This window comes from Cavia porcellus, unplaced genomic scaffold (genome assembly GCF_034190915.1).
Source record: "Cavia porcellus strain 051 isolate PalLab524CR breed Dunkin Hartley unplaced genomic scaffold, mCavPor4.1 scaffold_7, whole genome shotgun sequence".
Classification (NCBI taxonomy): Eukaryota; Metazoa; Chordata; class Mammalia; order Rodentia; family Caviidae; genus Cavia; species Cavia porcellus.
In genome coordinates, this window is record NW_026947490.1 from 60,670,600 (window position 1) to 60,688,795 (window position 18,196).

The 18,196-nt window shown below is 38.8% G+C and overlaps 1 long non-coding RNA gene across 1 annotated transcript; it reads left to right on the top strand.

Moving 5' to 3' along the window:
• The first annotated feature begins 4,741 nt into the window (after positions 1 to 4,741).
• On the top strand, positions 4,742 to 5,127 carry LOC134476735 (uncharacterized). The gene is made up of 2 exons (XR_010048540.1): positions 4,742 to 4,856; positions 4,933 to 5,127. It is a non-coding gene; the product is annotated as an uncharacterized LOC134476735 (long non-coding RNA).
• Positions 5,128 to 18,196: the final 13,069 nt, after the last annotated feature.

The following is an 18,196-nucleotide window of genomic DNA, read 5'->3' on the forward strand; positions in this document are numbered from 1 at the left end:
GGGTGGGACTCAATAAGACTAAGGAGAAAAACAGAGAAATAGCCCATCAGTGGAGAAAACTGAAACAAATTGTTTCAGGCTGCTAGTTTTCACTACAGAGCAGAGTTTTGTTTGGTAGCATTTCAGACCCAAATGTGCCCACTCAGGAGAAACTTTATTAAATATCATTTTAATATAAAAGCATATTAGAAATTTAACTCTTAGTAAACTTTTAAAGAAGCAATCTTAAACCTTCATATATATTAATTATTTATGAAAACACATTTAATAGACTAAAATATGTAAACTTTTCATAAACTTTAAGAAGCCAAGAACACTTGAATTTATATCTAGCAATTGATTTGCTCAGATGCTGGTACAAAGATTTATAAGCACGAATCTTATTTATGTGCATGTATTCGGTCATTTTACAACTATTTTATGTTATTTATGAGAGCTAAAGCATAGCATGGTTCATATTTTAACATCTTTAACCAAAGGACAACTCTTCAGAAAGGACAACTTTTCAGTTTTCTCCATACACAGAAAACAATGGACATTGTATTTTTAAAAACAGTTTTCAATTCCTCTGTGCACAAGATTTATCTCCTGACTTCCTATTTTCTGTCTTTTAGTTTGGTTTTTATTTATGTTTTGTGTTTCCTATACAAGAGAGACCGTATACTATTTCAGCTTGTGCATCTGATTTATTTCACCTAACATTATGGTGTCAATATGCATCTATTTTTTCTACAAATGACTCAAGATTATCCTTCTTTCTAGCATAATAGTACACCATTACATATTAATGTCACATTTTCCTTATCTATTCATCTGTTGATGGACACAGAGGCTGCTTCCAAGATTTAGCTATTATGAATTTTGCTGCCATAAATGTGTCACTGTAACATGATTCTTTTAAACCTTTTGGGAAGATATTTATGAAGGAAATGTTTGAGTCAAATTCACTGTTTTGTTTCACTGTTTTGAATAATCACTGGGCTGATTTCTATGTACTACAAACATGTGCTAATAAAAAATTGAAAGAAATTCAAGACAAATATTGTCTTGATTGGTTAACAATCTGAACAAAAATATATCACCAACATTATATTTACTTTTAACTTATCACCCAACTTAAATGAGATTACTGTTAAGACATGCAAACAAGTGCTTCAAAGGATACAACTGCAAGTGTGTTTAGGTGTGTAAGATAGATGACCATATTACTAAGTTTTTGTTGGATCATTGAACAAAACGGTTTGCAGTCTCACTGTTTGAACGTCCACTTTGTATGCTTTAATTTTGTAACTTGAACAACTATTTCTAAGATGACAATATGTAATCTATTAACTAGTGATTTCTTTTTATTTTTTTCTGAAATTCTGTATTATTTGTACCCTTTTATTGTTTTGTTTTTTTTTTTTTTCTCTTTAAATAAAATTTTTAAAGAAGACATGCAAACAAAAATATTTGGGCTAATATCATGAAAGTTAAGACACAAAAACATACATACTAACCTAAGTCATATAATCTTTATGTTGTCAAGTTTCATGGTTCTTATTTGCAAGATTTTTGTAAGCTCTTAGCCCAGAAATTTTCTCTTTAATTTTTTAAGTGAAGTTGATAATTTTTGAATATCTGCATTGCCATTATTTTTGATCACCCTAAGAGAACCTGAAGTCTTTAGAAGTAAAAATAAAAAGAATGAAATTTTTAAGAGTTCCAAACATTTTTACAATTAATAGCTGCAGATATTTTAACCAATTATTAAAGACAGATTAGCAGGCAGACAAATGGGCAAGAAAACATACAGGAGACTATAACAATTGCAATAAATCAAAGTATACCTTTAGATATATTGGCAATTTTAAATTATTATAATCTTTTTCTTAGCTATAGATTAGTCAGAATTCTCCCTTGAGTGTATTAACTAGAGCCTTTAGTACTATAAATTATAACAGTTTTTTCTTTAATACTGTAAGCTACTCTGAATACTTTTTTTCCCATGTTAGTTAACATGATGAATTTATAGCTACAAAATCAGAAAGAGGAAAGGAAAAAAAAAGGCTATAGATTGTGCAATGGGATCCTTGTTCACTTTCCCTTTATACTACAACACCAAGTTTGAGGTCCTGTCTTTTTACTGTTAACTGCATTTAGAAAAATGTAGAGAAAAATTAAGTCAGTCTTTCTCTTTCTTTTTCTTTCTTTCTTTCTTTCTTTCTTTCTTTCTTTCTTTCTTTCTTTCATCTTTCTTTTCTCCCTCCTCCACCTCCTCCACTTCTTTTTTTTTTTTTTTGATTCAGGGTCTCACCATGTACTACTGGCTGGCCTTGAACTCACTTATGTTGCCCAGGTTGGCTTCAAACTCATGGTGATTTTCCTGCCTCAGCCTCAGTGTTGGGATTACATGCTTGTGCTACCAGACCCAGCTTCCTTTCTATTTTAAATTTGTCCCAATTTTTGTTTATATTGGGCCAGATCATTAAAGGAGAAGAGAATATGTACTCTTATAACAGCACATTCAGCATTCCAAGTCTTCTCAAACAAATGCATATTAGGAGGTTTTGAAGCAGTCAGCTGGTGCTGCTCCTTGTTAAGCCAGAAAGCCTGGATTCCTTAGGTAGCAGGGGACAGAGATTTGATGGGATGCAGTGAGGGAAATGGCCCTGGGAGGGGAGAGGGGAGAGAGAGCAGCTGAGCTCCGCCCAAGCCTTTGGGGGCCTCCGGAGCCTCTACTGTTTCCGGCACCATCTCCAAGCATTTGGAGAGACTTTGGGCTCTCAAGAGCTCGTCTTCTGCAGAGTCTGGTTCTGTTTGGACTGCTTCCGTTGGCACATGGGCATAACAGGTTGCACAAGTTCCACATAATTTTGGACCATTGTATAAGGGCATAATCATCTGGACATACAGGGTTTCTGTCCATTTTTTTTCATCTGTCTTACCAAGCAAACTGGCATGTTGTATTAAGATTTAAAGTTCTGTTTGGAAGCCACTCTCCCTACTTTTCAGTTTTATACTGAGTCCAAGCATAATTGCAAAAGAAACATCTTTTTTTATTTTTAAATCCTCCATTTCTAACAGTCCTCATTTCATAGAATACAACTGAAAGGTCATATTTCAGGGATAAATACTGAGTTACCCGTACTCCAGTAAGGTGCAGCATGTAGCTCTGTGACCTTTCAGAAAGAGACAAAGAAAGGGGAAAAAAGGGGGTGGCTGAGGATGGGAGTATCCTATTTAGGTCCCTGAGGTCAGATCTCCCAAGCAGTTTTCCAAGGATTCATGTTCCATGTGCATCCCATCCCATTTTCTGTTGTGACAGGCTAGATGTGTCTGCCAGTCAGGTAGGAATCTTCCCCCAAGATCAAGTAACACTGACCAGTCCTGCTGCTGTCATGTCCAGGAGCAGCACCCCTGCCTCTGACATACAGTTACCCAAACCTTTGTTAGTAGATCAGAAAGGCAGGAAAAATCTTGCATGATAGTTGGGATTTGCTAAAAGAACCCCCCCCTTCAATCTTTATATCTAGGGACGTATAATACATGTAAGGAACTCCGAAACTCTTTTTTTATCTGCAGAGTTTATGCCTTTTGAATTTGAGAATAAGGGAGATGGGGAGGCATTTAAAGAGTAATTTAGAGGTTCTCTTTTATCTGAAATCTATGTGTATGATTTTAGGAGGCCTCTGCTGTTATAGTTTGTGTCTGGATGCCCCACATGAGATTATAGAGCTTTTTCAGAGGTGGCTGCATCTAGTGTGTGGTTACTAACACAGTCCACTGATTGGTCCACTACCCTTATCCTTGTAGTCTAGATAAGATAAATGGGGAAGAAAGATGCCATTAAGGTCTTTTGTTGTTTTTTCTGTGTTCTTCCACCACGAACAGTTTTCCCTCTGCCAGGCCACCCTGCCTTGGAGCAGAGGATCATGGACTGAAACTTCTGCAAACTGTAAGCTAAATAAACCTTTCCTCCTTTAACTTGAGAGTTGAACATTTTGTCTCAGCAATGTGAGAAAAGTGACTGAGACACACCCCAAAGGCTGGTCCATTCCATGGGGTCTCAGGACTAGTTTCCCATGAAGCCTACCTAAGCATCTTTGTTTGAGACTCTTGATGGATCTCTTCTTTTATGTTATTCTCCAGTGACCAAATTTTAGCTCCTTCTGCCCCAAGAATGGAGTATGTTGACCCAGGGATTAATTAATGAGGCACTACATATCTTAAAGTGCCCCTCTCAAAACCTCTTGTCTTCAGTGCTTTCATATGTAAGTGCATTGATTTTTCTTGGGACTTGGGAGCCTCTAACTGCTAAAAACAAACAAACAAAAAAACATCTAAAACTGCAGGGATTTGCATAAAGGGAAAAAGGAAAAGAAAAAAATAGAAAAGTAAATATCTACATGTCAGAGGGCAAGAGTTTGTTGAAAGAAGGAAAAAAAGAATGAAAAGCCTTTGGCAGGACTTACTGAGGTCCTGGTCCTGATGCCTCCTTTACTCCTACCACTGGCTTGGCTTGAGGAAATCTCACCAGACAGACTGAGGAGTTTCTGGAAGCTGAGATAAGAAACCTAACCTGCTCCACCCATAGAATAAGTTTCCGTGTTTGCTGACTCCTGCTATAAAAACAATTTTCAGGATGCATGACTTATTAGATAGAAATTTAAAAGTACACACTCAAAGAAATAGTGCAGGCCAGAGAGAGAGAGAGAGAGAGAGAGAGAGAGAGAGAGAGAGAGAGAGAGACAGAGACAGAGACAGAGAGAGAGAGAGAGACAGAGAGAGAGGTATTTCCTGAAAGTGAAACATTTGTGCTTCTCAAGGAAAAGGAGAGGATCGTACCCCCTAGAAGGGTACTGGCCCCTTTACAGGTATGAACCCAAGTATTATTTTTTAATTAACATGGATAATTTAAGTATTCTCTGAATTTTCTTATCTTTGTTTTAGGTTCAAGTTCCTGCTCTTTACTTTCTCAGTGAAGCAAATTTATGGACTTGGTATTCTTAAGGAATTTGAGTGTGATGGGTCTGAAAAGAAAGGAGTCAACCTTAGCCAAGGCAATGCCAGTATGGATCACCGTGGGTAGCTTCTGCTGGTTCCTGGAAGTTTCAGTCTTCTTAAAAGTATAACTTTTAGTTATGATTTTCCTTGTGTCTTTCCTGCCTATTTTATTTCTTTTCTCCTATCTCCAGTGGATCTCAAGAACTCAGGAGATCATGGAGCATGAAGATAAGACAATAATCCTGCTTTATTCTCCCCAGAGTTGCTTTTTCAGGAGCGTAGTAAATAACTCACTGAGCAAATGAGGTTGGATGCAACTGACAACTTTCTGGAGTTGAGATCATAGTGGGATGGAGAGCACGGAGAGAAGCTTGGAACCCGAGAGGCCTGAGTTCAAGGCTCAATTTGGACACTTTGAGTTGCATGATTTTCTCTAGGTACCAGTTTTCTGGTCTTTGAAATGAAGGTGTCAGTCAGATTTCCTTGTGTGAGGAATACACGAAGGTAAGGAGTGGATGAACTGCTATTGGAGGCAGGATATTGGAGGCTTAGAAGCCAGAATGACGAGGAATTCTGCAATGCATTCCCCAAGAGCTCTGCAGTCCGGGGGTGGAGACAGACATAAAGAAGGCAGCACTAATATTCTGGCCAAAGCCAGAATGACAGCTAAGTGATCAAGAAAGGGAAGGACACAGGACAGCACAGCAGCTAAGCATGGCATCATAGTCAGGGCAGATTGATGAAGATCCTGATTCTGCCACTCACTGGTTCTCTGGTCTCGTGGTGACACAGATTTTAAGTTGTGCCCTGATTCCTCTTCTTTTACTCTCACACAGATACAATCCTTAGCCTCGGTGCATGGCTACTGTGCTAAAAATGATCATTCCCCGCATTTCTTGTTGATGGTTATGGATGTGTGAACAAATTCTGGCTGATGGAATATGAGGAAAAAATAAAAGTGGTATGGAAAAGTTCTAGGTTATGTCCTTAAAAGCAAGGGACATGTTTTTCTATTTTTCTTTTATTTCTCTTCTTCCTGGTACTTGGAATCCAGATATGATGCTGGATCTGATTCAACTAACTTGGTACGCAGCAAAAGTGGAGGGCAGAGAATAATATACCAAAAAGACAGAAATTGCCTGTGTCTGTTACCTTGCAAGGTTCTCCGCTCTCCCTGAACAGCTTATTTTCGGACTATTAAGCAAAAGAGAACTTGATTTTTTTTTAATGGTTTTAATCACTGACATTTTGGCTCATTCTTGTATTGTAATTATACTTGTGTCCTAAAATACAAGAAACCTGTGCACATTTATACACAGGATAAATACTTTGTAGAGCTGTAAGAACCAAGCCCTGTCTAGTACATAAAGAGAACTGAACTCAGTATGTAGCATGCCATAAATACTGAGCCACTGTCTTCTGGACACGTTAGCAGTATGTCCAGAGTACACTGTTGACTAAAAATTGCCTTGGTATATATGGTCAGAGTCCGGGGTAGTGGTAGTGGTGGTTGCTATAATTACATTGTAAGCTACTAAAAGACTTAAACTTTATTGTTTGGATACCAGCTCATTGTGCTTAGTATCACACAGGAATTAAGAATACGGTCATCATGCATGTGATACAGTTGGAAAATTCAATTTTTATCAAGCCCTTAAATGGCAAATATTGGAAAAACAAAGATAAATAATGATTTTGTTATCAAGATCATGGCTCAGCACAAATGTTATATAGTATACTAACTTGGAAGTGTGGATGCTAGCTCCAGATTGTCTATTTTTGAATTCTAGCTCGACTGCTTGGTAACTATTAGGTTTTTTTTAATGCAGTTCGGAGACAGAGACAGAGGTAAAACAAAACCTGTATTGCTGGTGTCGAGGGAGGGCTGCAGGATGTCAGGAGGATGTTCAAAAGGGGAAGCTGGGGAACGGCTTTTACCGAGCTTTTACCCAGGGGGTGGGGACCATATCTTGGTGTCAGGAGAAGATTGGAGAACCTTTGGCATGAGCACACTTACGAGAGAAGTGGGAAGTTTATTTTGGCATGGAAGAATACAGAAGTTAGTACTGGAGGGACTCCCTGGTGTTTTAGGGCCCGGTGCCATGTTGGGCAGGCCCCATGCTGAGTGTGGCTGAGTCCTACAGGAGCAGAACCCATCAGTAACCTTAGCAAATGATTTCCCCTCTGTTGAACTCAGAGTCATTCTCTATAATACGGCCACAGTAGTAACACTTACTTCACAAGGATGCAAGAAATAAACCACTCCTAAACTGGCAGGTTAAAACAACATGTGTTTGCTTTGTTCATAATTCCTCAGACTGACAATTAAGACTGGGTTCAGGGTGTGATTCTTCCAGTCAAGATGTGCTCCCCTATACACCTGCGGGCAGCTGCAAGCTGGTTGGACCAACCACGGGTAATAATGGCACTGAAGCCATTTCCTTCATACTTTAGGCAGCCTTGCAAAGTTTGTGCTCATCATGGAGGAGATTTCTCCTGAAAGGAGACATGCAAAAGGTCTTCTAACCTTGACATTAAACTGACATGCTGCTTTTCTGCCACATTCTACTGGTCAAAACTGGTAGATTTTCAGATCCCCGAGGTGGAGAACCAGCCTCTATGTTTTGATAAGAGGAATAGCAAAATCATTTTGGGAGAGTGTGCATATTGGGAAGGCCATTAATTGGAACTATCGAAGCAATGAATTTGTTCTGGTCTGTCCTCTGGTCCCAGTTATTGGAGCATCTCCTACCGCACACTGTACTTTCCCAAGACCCTCCAAACCTCATCTATTCACAGCATCAGAATCAGTATCAGGTCATCTTTGAGTGTGCCTCCTTTTGATTAGGAGGGTTTTGAATTGGGACTTGTTTCTACAAGTCTTTTGTCCCTAGAGACTCAGCATATGGGACCTAGCCTATGATAATGAGTCAGTGGACAGGACAACTGTTCACTGGACAAGAAAAAGAATGGGAAGCATTAGCAGTAACTATTTCATAGTAATTCTGAAGTCCTTGTAAATGTTACCAGCTCCCTCCCAACTATAGGGATGGGAAACATGGTATGCTCCATGGTTAGACATTGGCACCCATCCTTCTGAGTGGCTCCCAGTCATTTTGTTCTGCAAAGTTTTTATTCCACCTTTTGGTCTCCTCAATTACCCTGTGAGATTATTTTTTTCTTCCCACCACCTTTAGCTATATTTGAAGTAATAGTCCATGTTAGCGGATGACCGACTTTCTTAACCTACTTCTGCCTATATAACTCAGGTGACTCAGCCCTTTGTACATTTTGAATAATTTCCAGTCCCTTTTAGTCTAGACCCGCATCACTCCTGAAAGAAGAATGTAATGACTTTATTATTAATCTAATGATTTTATCCTCTTAATTAGATAGATGTTAACAACCACAGTTGTTTTCTAAACACAACTCTCTTGATTTACACACTGCTACTTTGGAATTAGGTCTTTGTAAGATCATGATATAAATATTGTAGAATTATTTGATCCAGAACAAATGGTTTAACTTAATCATGTCAGAGGTTTAACAAGAGGTTACACAGGCATACCCTTGATTATGCCCTTGGTCTGTATTTTACTTTGGTAAAGTAAAAACTTAGAACTGAGTAATTGTTATGTTTTCCATTCCAACAAGTCATTCTGTTAATTAACTGGCCACTCCTTGCTTTGCCATATCTCTTTCTTGATGTCACTTGTCAAATGTGGCTACAAGTAACCAGAAAATATTTACACCTTCAGATATGATTTTCTTGGCTAAATTCTACACTTTCAGATATATTTTTAAATTACCTGTCTGCCTGTCTATCTATCCTGTATCTTCCTGTCAATGAAAGTTTAAAAAAATAACAGCACCCCTGGAAATAATTTGCATACTGCAAAAAATTACTCTTCAAATTGTGTATTTCTATGATTGTCCAGCCATTGCCACTCTCTAATTTTAGAACATTTTTGACTCACTCAAACTCGTGTACCACAAGCAATCATTCCACATCCCTCTGTTTCTTCAGCTCTTGGCAAGCATTTATCTAATTTGTTTCTTTATATTGACCTATTTTAGCTATTTCATATAAATGGAATTCTATAATAGGTGTCTTTTGTGACTGACTTCTTTTATTTAGTATAAAGTGAAAGAGTAACAGTTTTGCAAATAGTTTTAGTGTTACATATTACTAGTTACCACTCTTCTAGCTTTGAATACAATTTCTCCATCATGTCATAGTCTTTGTTAAAAGTGGACTTACTGATTTTCTGTCATCCACTCTAGCTGCTTTTAAAATCAATACTGCACATTTTAAATTATCAGCATTTCACTTGTGATGCCAATTTTCACTTCATTATTTATTACCAAAATAATATTCCCTAAAAGCAAACTGCCATGTTAATCATTTAGTTCTGTGCATGAATCTACAGGTCTAATTGTGAGCAGATTAGACATGTTTCTGGGGTCAGGTGAATATCAAATAGTTCTGCTGACCTCTCTTGGTGTTAGCTGTCTAGAGGTTTGTCTGACACGAGCTCCTGGGACCACAGATCTTCGTGTGGTGCCTCGTCCTTCGCAGACCAAGTTGGATCCTTCACGTGCTAGCTGGGCAGGGATCCAGGACAGGGCCTGTTGAAGTCCTGGGTTCAGAGCTAACATGCGCACTGATGATTTGGTCTTATTCTACTTTCCAGAGCTAAACGAGAGGCCAGTCTAGAATAGAAGGATTGAGAAACAGATATTGCTCTGGACAGGAGGAGCTATAAATTTACATGAAAAAGAGAGACCATTAATTTGGGCCATCATTGCAACCAATGACTGCGACTTTTTAAATTACTGACACCAAATAACCATGGCCAGTTCAGTAAGACTGCTGGAGTTTCTATAATTTCCCTGCAACTGCATTCAGCAATTGTTATTAAACACTTACTGTTTGCTAAGCACTGTGTGTGGTCCTGAAGAGATGGAGATGAAGACATAGAATCTTTCTATAAGTGGCTCATATGCTAAGGAGGGAAATAGACATGTAAACCAACAAGTGCTATATAATATAAATTCAACAGTGTGTCCCAGACAGAAAATGAGTTGATAAATTCTAATCAAGCCTTCAGAGAAAATATGGTATTCAAGTTGGAGAATGAGGTAGACTAAAAAGAAAGGTGAACTGAATCAAAAGAGAAGGAGAAGCAAACAAAAAGGTATGGAAATATCAATGCTTATAATTTGAATGGGATTCCCAATACTTCAGAATCCTTAAAGCAGCAATACTAGCAGCAGAGAGAAAGCAAGTTGTTCAAGTTGGAGATAAGTAACGTGGTGTGTTAAGATTAAAGGTAAGCAGTGTGGTGTAAAAGATTCTTCAGAAAGACAGAACCAGCATATTTAGCTTGTTGAATATCAAGTTATCTATCTAGATTTATGATAAAGAATTATCTTACATCTTTTCAGCACCTGAGTGAGAAGTGCCACAATCTCCCATCTGCAATTTGTAGACCCCGGGGATTTGGTGGCACAGGTCCAAAGCCTGAGAATCAGGAGAGCAAATGGTGTAAATGCCAATCTGTGAGCAGGATAGGACCAGTGCTGTGGCTCAAAAACCAGCATGGGGAATGGAGCAGAATTTTCTATTACCCATCCTTTTGCCCATCTGAGACTTCAACAAATTGGAGAGGGCAACCTCCTTTACTCAGTTCTACCAGTACAACCTTAATTCCATCCAGACGCATCTACTCATACAATCCAAAATAATGTTTGAGCACACATTTCCTGGTCCAAACAAATTAACCCATAAAATTAACCATTGCGTGAAATACTGATTTACTATCCCAGGGGGAGCAGGGATGAATGGCGGTATGGCATTTTCTTTTAAGGAAGATGATGAGCCTATGGCAATTTTTGATGATAGGCTAGGAAGAAAAAGAGCATAGACATGGGAACTAGTCTCACATCTAGCAGAATAGATAACTAGTCCATTAAAGGAAGGACGATGATGGCTTATATCAAAACAGTGGTAGTAAAAAAGGGAAGAAGATAAATTTTAAATAGTAGGATTTGATTATATAATGTGGAAGGCAATGAAAAACAGGGAAGAATTAAGTATGAGACCCAGAGTTCGTGTCTACTGTTTTCACACCCTGAGTTATGTTTAAACGGTTATGATATTCTACATCTCCCCAAGGTGATCATTTCTCAGAAGAATACATTTATTAATCTAAAACCTCAGTCCTATCAATCAATAACCTAGAGGTGTTGTTCCACTATGAAAGTTTTCAGTATTTTATTTCGAGATAATTGTAGATCCAGAGAGATCCTGTGTACCTTTCGCTCAGTTTCCCTCAGGTTAATATTGTACACAACTCTGCTATGATATTACAGCAGAGAGAATGACATTGAGCCGCTCCACCAGTTTTATTCGCATCTCGCCAGTCTTACACGCACTTAGCTGTGTCTGTGTACCTAGTTCTGTAAAATGCTATTCTGTGTGTAGATTTGTGTGAGCACCAGAGTCAGGAAGTAGGGTGGTCCCACCACAAGGACACCTTGGGTTACCCTCTGGCCTCAGCCACTTGCTTCTTTCTCTTGCTTCATAGGTCCTAGCAGCTAATAATAAGTTATTTTATTTCAGTGCTTGGGATAGTACCCAGTGCTGTGTGCCTAAGAGATAAGTGCTCTACCATTGGCTGCACCTTTGGACCCAAGGTTTTGATAATATGTTCTTTATTTCTATAATTTTATTATGTTAGGAATATCTTATAAATGGAGCCATGTATCATGGAACCCTTTGATATCAACTTTTTCTATTTTGCATAGCCTCCTTGAGATTCATCAAAGTTGTTACATGTGTTATTGATGTTCCTTTCTATTGCCAGGTAGTAATCTAGAGCATATGTAGATAGACCACAGTTTAACTGTTCTCCCACTGAAGGACTTCTGAGTTGTTTTCAGATTTTAGCTGTTAGATATAAAGATACAGCAATGTTTGTGTACAAGTTTTTGTGTGAATATAAGCTCTGGTTTCTCTGGAGCAAAGGTCTAAGAATATCATTCTGATTAGCATGTGTTTTGTTCTACAAGATACTTCATGATTTTTGCAGAATTGCTATACAATTTCACATTTCTACCAGCAATGTAGGAAGATTCTAGTGTCTCAGAATTCTTGCCACCATTTGATATATCAAATATCTATCTATCTATCTATCTATCTATCTATCTATCTATCTATCCATCTATCTACCTATCTATCGCTATATGATTTTTCAGCTAGTCTAACAAGGATGTAGTGATATCTAACGTTATTTTAATTTGCTTTTCCTTAGTGGCTAAAGATATGGAATATCTTTTCATGAACTTATTTGCCATCTATTTATCCTCTTGAGTGCAATACTTGTTTATGTGTTTTGCCAATTTTCTAATTTGATTGCTATATTCTAGCATTTTTTCCCTCTTACTTACCTATGTAGTAGTCTAAATCTTGTCCTGTGTTTTAACTAAACAGATTGCTCCATGAAAGAGAATGTAAAGTCACGTTAGGCCTCCAATGCAATTTATTTAGATAGGTTACTTAGACTCTGCCCAAGAAATGGTTTTTAATAGAAATTTTGGTTTTAGGTCCAACTAAGTCTTGTTATTTATGCATCGCAAAGGCCGTGATAATTAGCTAGACAGTTGTTAGTGTTTGACTTACAACTGGAAAAATCTCCTCACCCAGGAAAGAGCAACTTTTCACTCCTCACCCAGAAAAGAGCAATCCCTCACTTTGGATTCTCCTTTCTCTAGTGTTTTAAGGTAAGGGCACCATAGCTTTTCTGTTTGTGTTTTTGATCCAGTGAATTCAAGAAACAGACATTAGTTTTATCTTGCTTTAGTAAATGGTAGCTATTGAATCAGCATGTGCCCAATTTCTGAACAATAATGGGATCAAATCTTAGTGTTAGTATTATATGTGAGATTATATATCCCGCCCCCAAGCCTCATGAACTCATAGGTGGGGCTTTGGAAGGTGGTTGGGTCATGGGATTGTGATATCAGAGATGAGTTTATAGACAAATACAATTTGGGGGGTGAGCCTGGTTGGAGGGGATGAGTCACCCTGGAAGGGTACATTCCCTTCTCCCCACCTTGATTCTTCTCTCTGTTTCTTATCAGCATGCTTTGAGCAAGCCTCCTCTGCCATGCAGCTTGCTTTGGAGCCAACTGACTATGGACTGAAGCTTCCACAAACTGTTAGATAAATAAACCCCTCCTCCCTTAATTTGTGGGTGTCAGGTATTGTGTCTCAGCAACTAGAAAGTAACTAGACACACAGTAATTAGTTAATTTAGGGATATAAGGGAATTACTGAAGACTCATGCTAGAAAATATAAGGTGGAAATTTCTTTGCTTTCTCCACACTAACTTAAAGTAATATCCATTTGTACAGATTTTCTTCCTAGCATAGAATATTACCAAAAGAATTGCATATGACTGTGTAACTTATTGTTTTGAAATAAAAACAATCAAATAAATATGCACCAGAAAGTTAATAACAATTCTTGTGGAAGAATAAGAACATATTTTAAAACTCTATCAGAAAAATATCCCACAGAGCAATATATTAACTGGGTTGCAATAAATATCAAATTCAGAAATCAGCTTATGTCAAGAACAAATGATTGAAGAGAACTGACATGCTCTGAAATATAGACTAGTCTAAAGAATACTCCAAGAAGGGAATGAAAGCAATAAATAAATAATCATTTATATTATTTTCTCTCTTTTAAGTAAATGATTCATGGATTAAAGCGAAGCCAGGGTTAAGTAATTCAAGTACCCAACATTAATCAGAGACTGTGTCCTAGTGAGTGAGGTGCAAACTGGTTTGGAAAACTCCAAGGATTGCTCTGGGTTGCTTTTTTGCTTGGTAAATCATTCTATTTTTGGGAGCTCTAGGCTATCCAGTCCACTTGGGTATTTATTCATCCTGGGGTGGATCCAAGCATCTGGAGTAGGTTGGTGTCCTACCACCAGTGAGTTGAATTTAGCTGGTAGACACTGTGTGGGATGGATGACAGCAGATCTTCTTGTGCATGATGAAGACTTTCAGATTGAGAAGGCCACTGAAAGGCATGGACAGACCTGGAGACCTCAGCATTTATCTTTTTATTTAGCGTGCACTCACTGAGTTTCTTCCAAAGTCTAGCTCTCTACCAAGTACCGCAATACAGAAATGAAAAATCTCTGTTCTCAAACAATTCAAAACCTCACATAGGTGAAAGATAAATGATCATCAAATACATCAAATATGTAAGTATTACGGTTGCAGGAGTGTGCAGTGTTACTCAAGAGTAAACGAACTCAGATTCGTCTCTGTGGTGATAGTGATGGTGGTTGGAGGGTAAAGGAGAGGTTTCCATTGAGGTAAATACTGCGATTAAATCCTGAGGGTAAAACAAAAACTTGCTTAGCAGACAGAGTGGGGGAGCAGATTGCGTCAAGCAGGTGACAGTGTGAATGTGTAAGTGTCAATTTGCAAAGCTGCCAGCAGTCTGTTGTTAGAAGTCCAAGAGGAGGCAGGAGCGGGGAGCTGCAAGGGTGGCTAGACCCAAGTGGAGATGGTTGTGGAGGGTTTCACACAGGGCAGTGACAGAGGTAGAACGAGGGTAGAGGTTTTGTTGCATGCTGTCTTAATCACGTTCTCCTCATTGGGACAAATGATCCAACACTCACAACTTAAAGGAGGAGAAGTGCATTTCAGTTCCTGGTTTCAGTCCATGGTCAGCAGGTCCCAAGGCAGAAACCGGATGGCAGAGAGATGCGGAGGAAAATGTGCTTAACCTATGGTGTGGAGGAAGCAGAGAGAGAAGGGAGGAGCTGGAGACAAGAATGTAGCTTTCTAGATATATCCCTAGTGATGTGTCCCTTCTGTTCAGGCCCACCTCCTAGCACGACAATTTTGGGGAGTATTTTTAGATCGAAACCATAACATTTTCTCTATCCCAACAAGGTAAAATCAGGGCAATTGCTGTGCTGCTCCTCCTGAGCCCAGCCTATTTTCTGGGTACAGAGCTACAGGGAGACCATCTTTGAAATGCTACCAGATGTTTTCAAGGCACATTTCCACCTACAGGCTTAGGATTCACACCTGAGGCAGAGCTGCTCAGTGGAAAAACTCAAGGAGAAGCTGGGTGCTGATATCACGCTCTTCCCAGTCCTGATCCTTCTCATCCATGTGTCCTATTTCCCCACTAGTGGTGGGACAGAGTCGGAGACTGGACAGTAAGAGCTTTAAATTATAATGTGTGTGTGATGGCTGAAGAATCCAGGAAGTTCTGTCTAGAATTGATGAAGTCTCATCAGTTACCCTGTTGTTTCCCAATATTTGAAGGGATTCACATGTAAGTTTTTCTATATAGTTGTAAAGTATAGATTGTCAACTGGGGGAAACTATAGGAAAAACTGACTTGTTTCATGACAAAAATTATTGTGCATCTCATTTGGTGAGTGACTAACAAATATTGTGTTACAATGTGATCTCTAAGCTTCTTTTGTAAACCCACATGTTTCATCCTCATTGGGTGGATGAGGGCCCTCAGATGCATTTAGGACTGAAACCTGTCTGTCCAGCTCCATGCCCTCAAAGGTGTTTTAGGAAGAAATACTCTGCGATATGTTATTTCCCCCTACATGGAGCTATAGAGGTGACTTGGACCAGGAGCTGAGTTGATAATTCCTTCTCCATCCACCACTGCCATGGAATTCACATATCTCTTTGGATGTTGGACTATGTGTACTTCAAGTCTCTATTTTCCTATGGCTTTGAAATTCTGTGTCATGAAAGTCTGTATGAGTCAAAAACTTACAATATGTAGTATGTGTATTAGTTTCTGATTGCTGCTGTAACAAATTATCATAGCTCCAGTGACTTAAGATAGCACAATATATTGTTTTGTTTTTTATATTTCTGGAAGCCAGAAGCCCACTTTAACTGGGCTAAAAGAATCTGTGCCCCACATTTCCCCTCTTTTACTGGCTTCCCATTTTCCTTGGCTTGTGACCCCTTCCTCCATCTTCAGATTGAACACTCAATGTTTGATTTTCTACCATCACATCATCTTTTCTCCTCTGTACTGCAACTGCTCTCTCTCTCTCCCTCTATAAGAACCTTTGTGATTGTACTGAGACCACCAGAACAATGTAGGACAATCTCCTGATCTCAAAATATTTAACTTGCTCATACCTGCAAAGACCTTTTTATTATGTAAGGTAATGATCACAGGTTCCAAAAATCAGGGCACAGATATCTGTGGGGAACTTTGGATTCACACTATATTACAGTCAAGAACTAAAGCTCAGATATAGTTAGAATTGTGGAATCTTCCCAAAATTAGGAAATTTAAAGAAAGGTTTTCAGTCTACATATGTCCTTCAGACAGTCAGAACAGATCCCATTAAAGTCGTTCTCTAGCACATGCATTACTAATAAAACTGAGAACAGTTCTATGGTGGGGGAGGACAAAAAAAGCCCTCTAACCTACCTATTTTAACAAAGGATGGTAGCAATTTAAAATTCAGATAAATAAAATATGTGCCCAGCATCAAAGTCTCAGGAGGCAGATGATAAAGTACAAAAATAACCAAAAATAAAAAATAAAAAACACCAAAAAAGCTAATCACAAACCAGACAAAGCCCAAATGATTCTAATGTTCTGCATTTTCCCCATCTGACAAGCTGTTGGACTAAGGGGACGTAGGGAGGGGGACAGATGAGATAGAGAATTTGACACTAGGCCAGGATATGGGACTTACCAAGGAGCTGATCGAACTGGCAGAAAGTAGGATGCTACAGCATCGGACACCAAAGAGCATCACTTATGCTGACGCCCAGTTTCCCAACTCCATTTCAAGCAGGGCACTGTTCAAACTTTCACTTTGAACAGTGGGAGTCTCTACAAGGGGAATTCATGCAAAAGAATCCGGTGAGTGTCTAAGTAGGTGTGTATCACCACATTAGGCACTAAGTGAGATGCATAAACAAGGAGCGCACACAACTCTGTCCCTGAAGGACTTTAAAATACACGAACAGTTCCACACAGCAATCCAGACCTTGGCTTCTGGGTCCTAAGATTCCACTCCTGCTTTTATTTTATGAATCAATACGAACAAAGTCATTCATAAATAAGTTATCTGTTACCTGATTATTATTGAGCATTATCTGCTACAGATAAGATTGAAAAAATAAAAGTGAGTTGTTTGAGCAGGAGAGCAACACAAAAGAAACATTTATTTTCTTCTGGATGCCACACCCGTCTAAGCACAGGTCTGTGTGAATGCTTGCGCAGGGTTCCTGTCTTCAGGACCTGGAAGGACATGCTCTGTGATGAGGAAATGCAGTTGGAAAACCCCCCAAAGCATGAACTCTTACATAAAATTAAAAGCTGGCCCCCGGCCGTTCAGTTGGGAGCCCTGTGGACAATGAAAAGGGCGTTGGAGGGGAGGAAACTTGAGATGTGGATAAAGTGCATTTGACAGTGAGGAAGGTTGGCAGACAAAAGGACGTGTGGCTGAAAGGAGCTGTGGGAAGAAAAGCTGCAGAGACAAAATAAAAAAGTAGCAGCCAGCTGTGGGTTCTGGGTGGAGCATTTTGTGCTGGACATGGAGGAGTGAGTGATTCCTCCAATTGTCTTACATCTCCCAGAGTTGAAAGTCTTCCTTGGGGCTGGGGATTTAGCTCAGCGGCCTAAGCACCTGCCTTGCAAGCAGGCAGTCGTGAGTTCAATCCCCAGTATCGATAAAAACAAAAAAGATAAAAAAAAAAAAAAGTCTTCCTTAAAAACACATTCCTTCTACTTCTTAGAATACAAAGAAATAGAATGGAAAAGTACAGTGATCTCATTGGAAACTTAAAATTATATCAGTACAGAAATAAATTCTGTGCTGTTAAATTCTATAACTAAAATAAACCCTACCATGTTGTGTACGGATGTGTAATAGTGATGCTTATGGACCCATCCGAAGCTGAAATAGAAGGAATATTTGTCATTTTAATAGGAACTGACAATGTGATAAAGAATAATAAAGGCAGCATTATTCACATTCATCTAATTTTTGCTAACTAGTTTTTGAAGCCTGAGCCAAATCACAAGTCATTATTAATCATGAACCTTCAAAATAGTTCACAAAATGACTAAACTATGGAGATTGGATTTTCATTTGCCAAATGTCTGCACTGCTT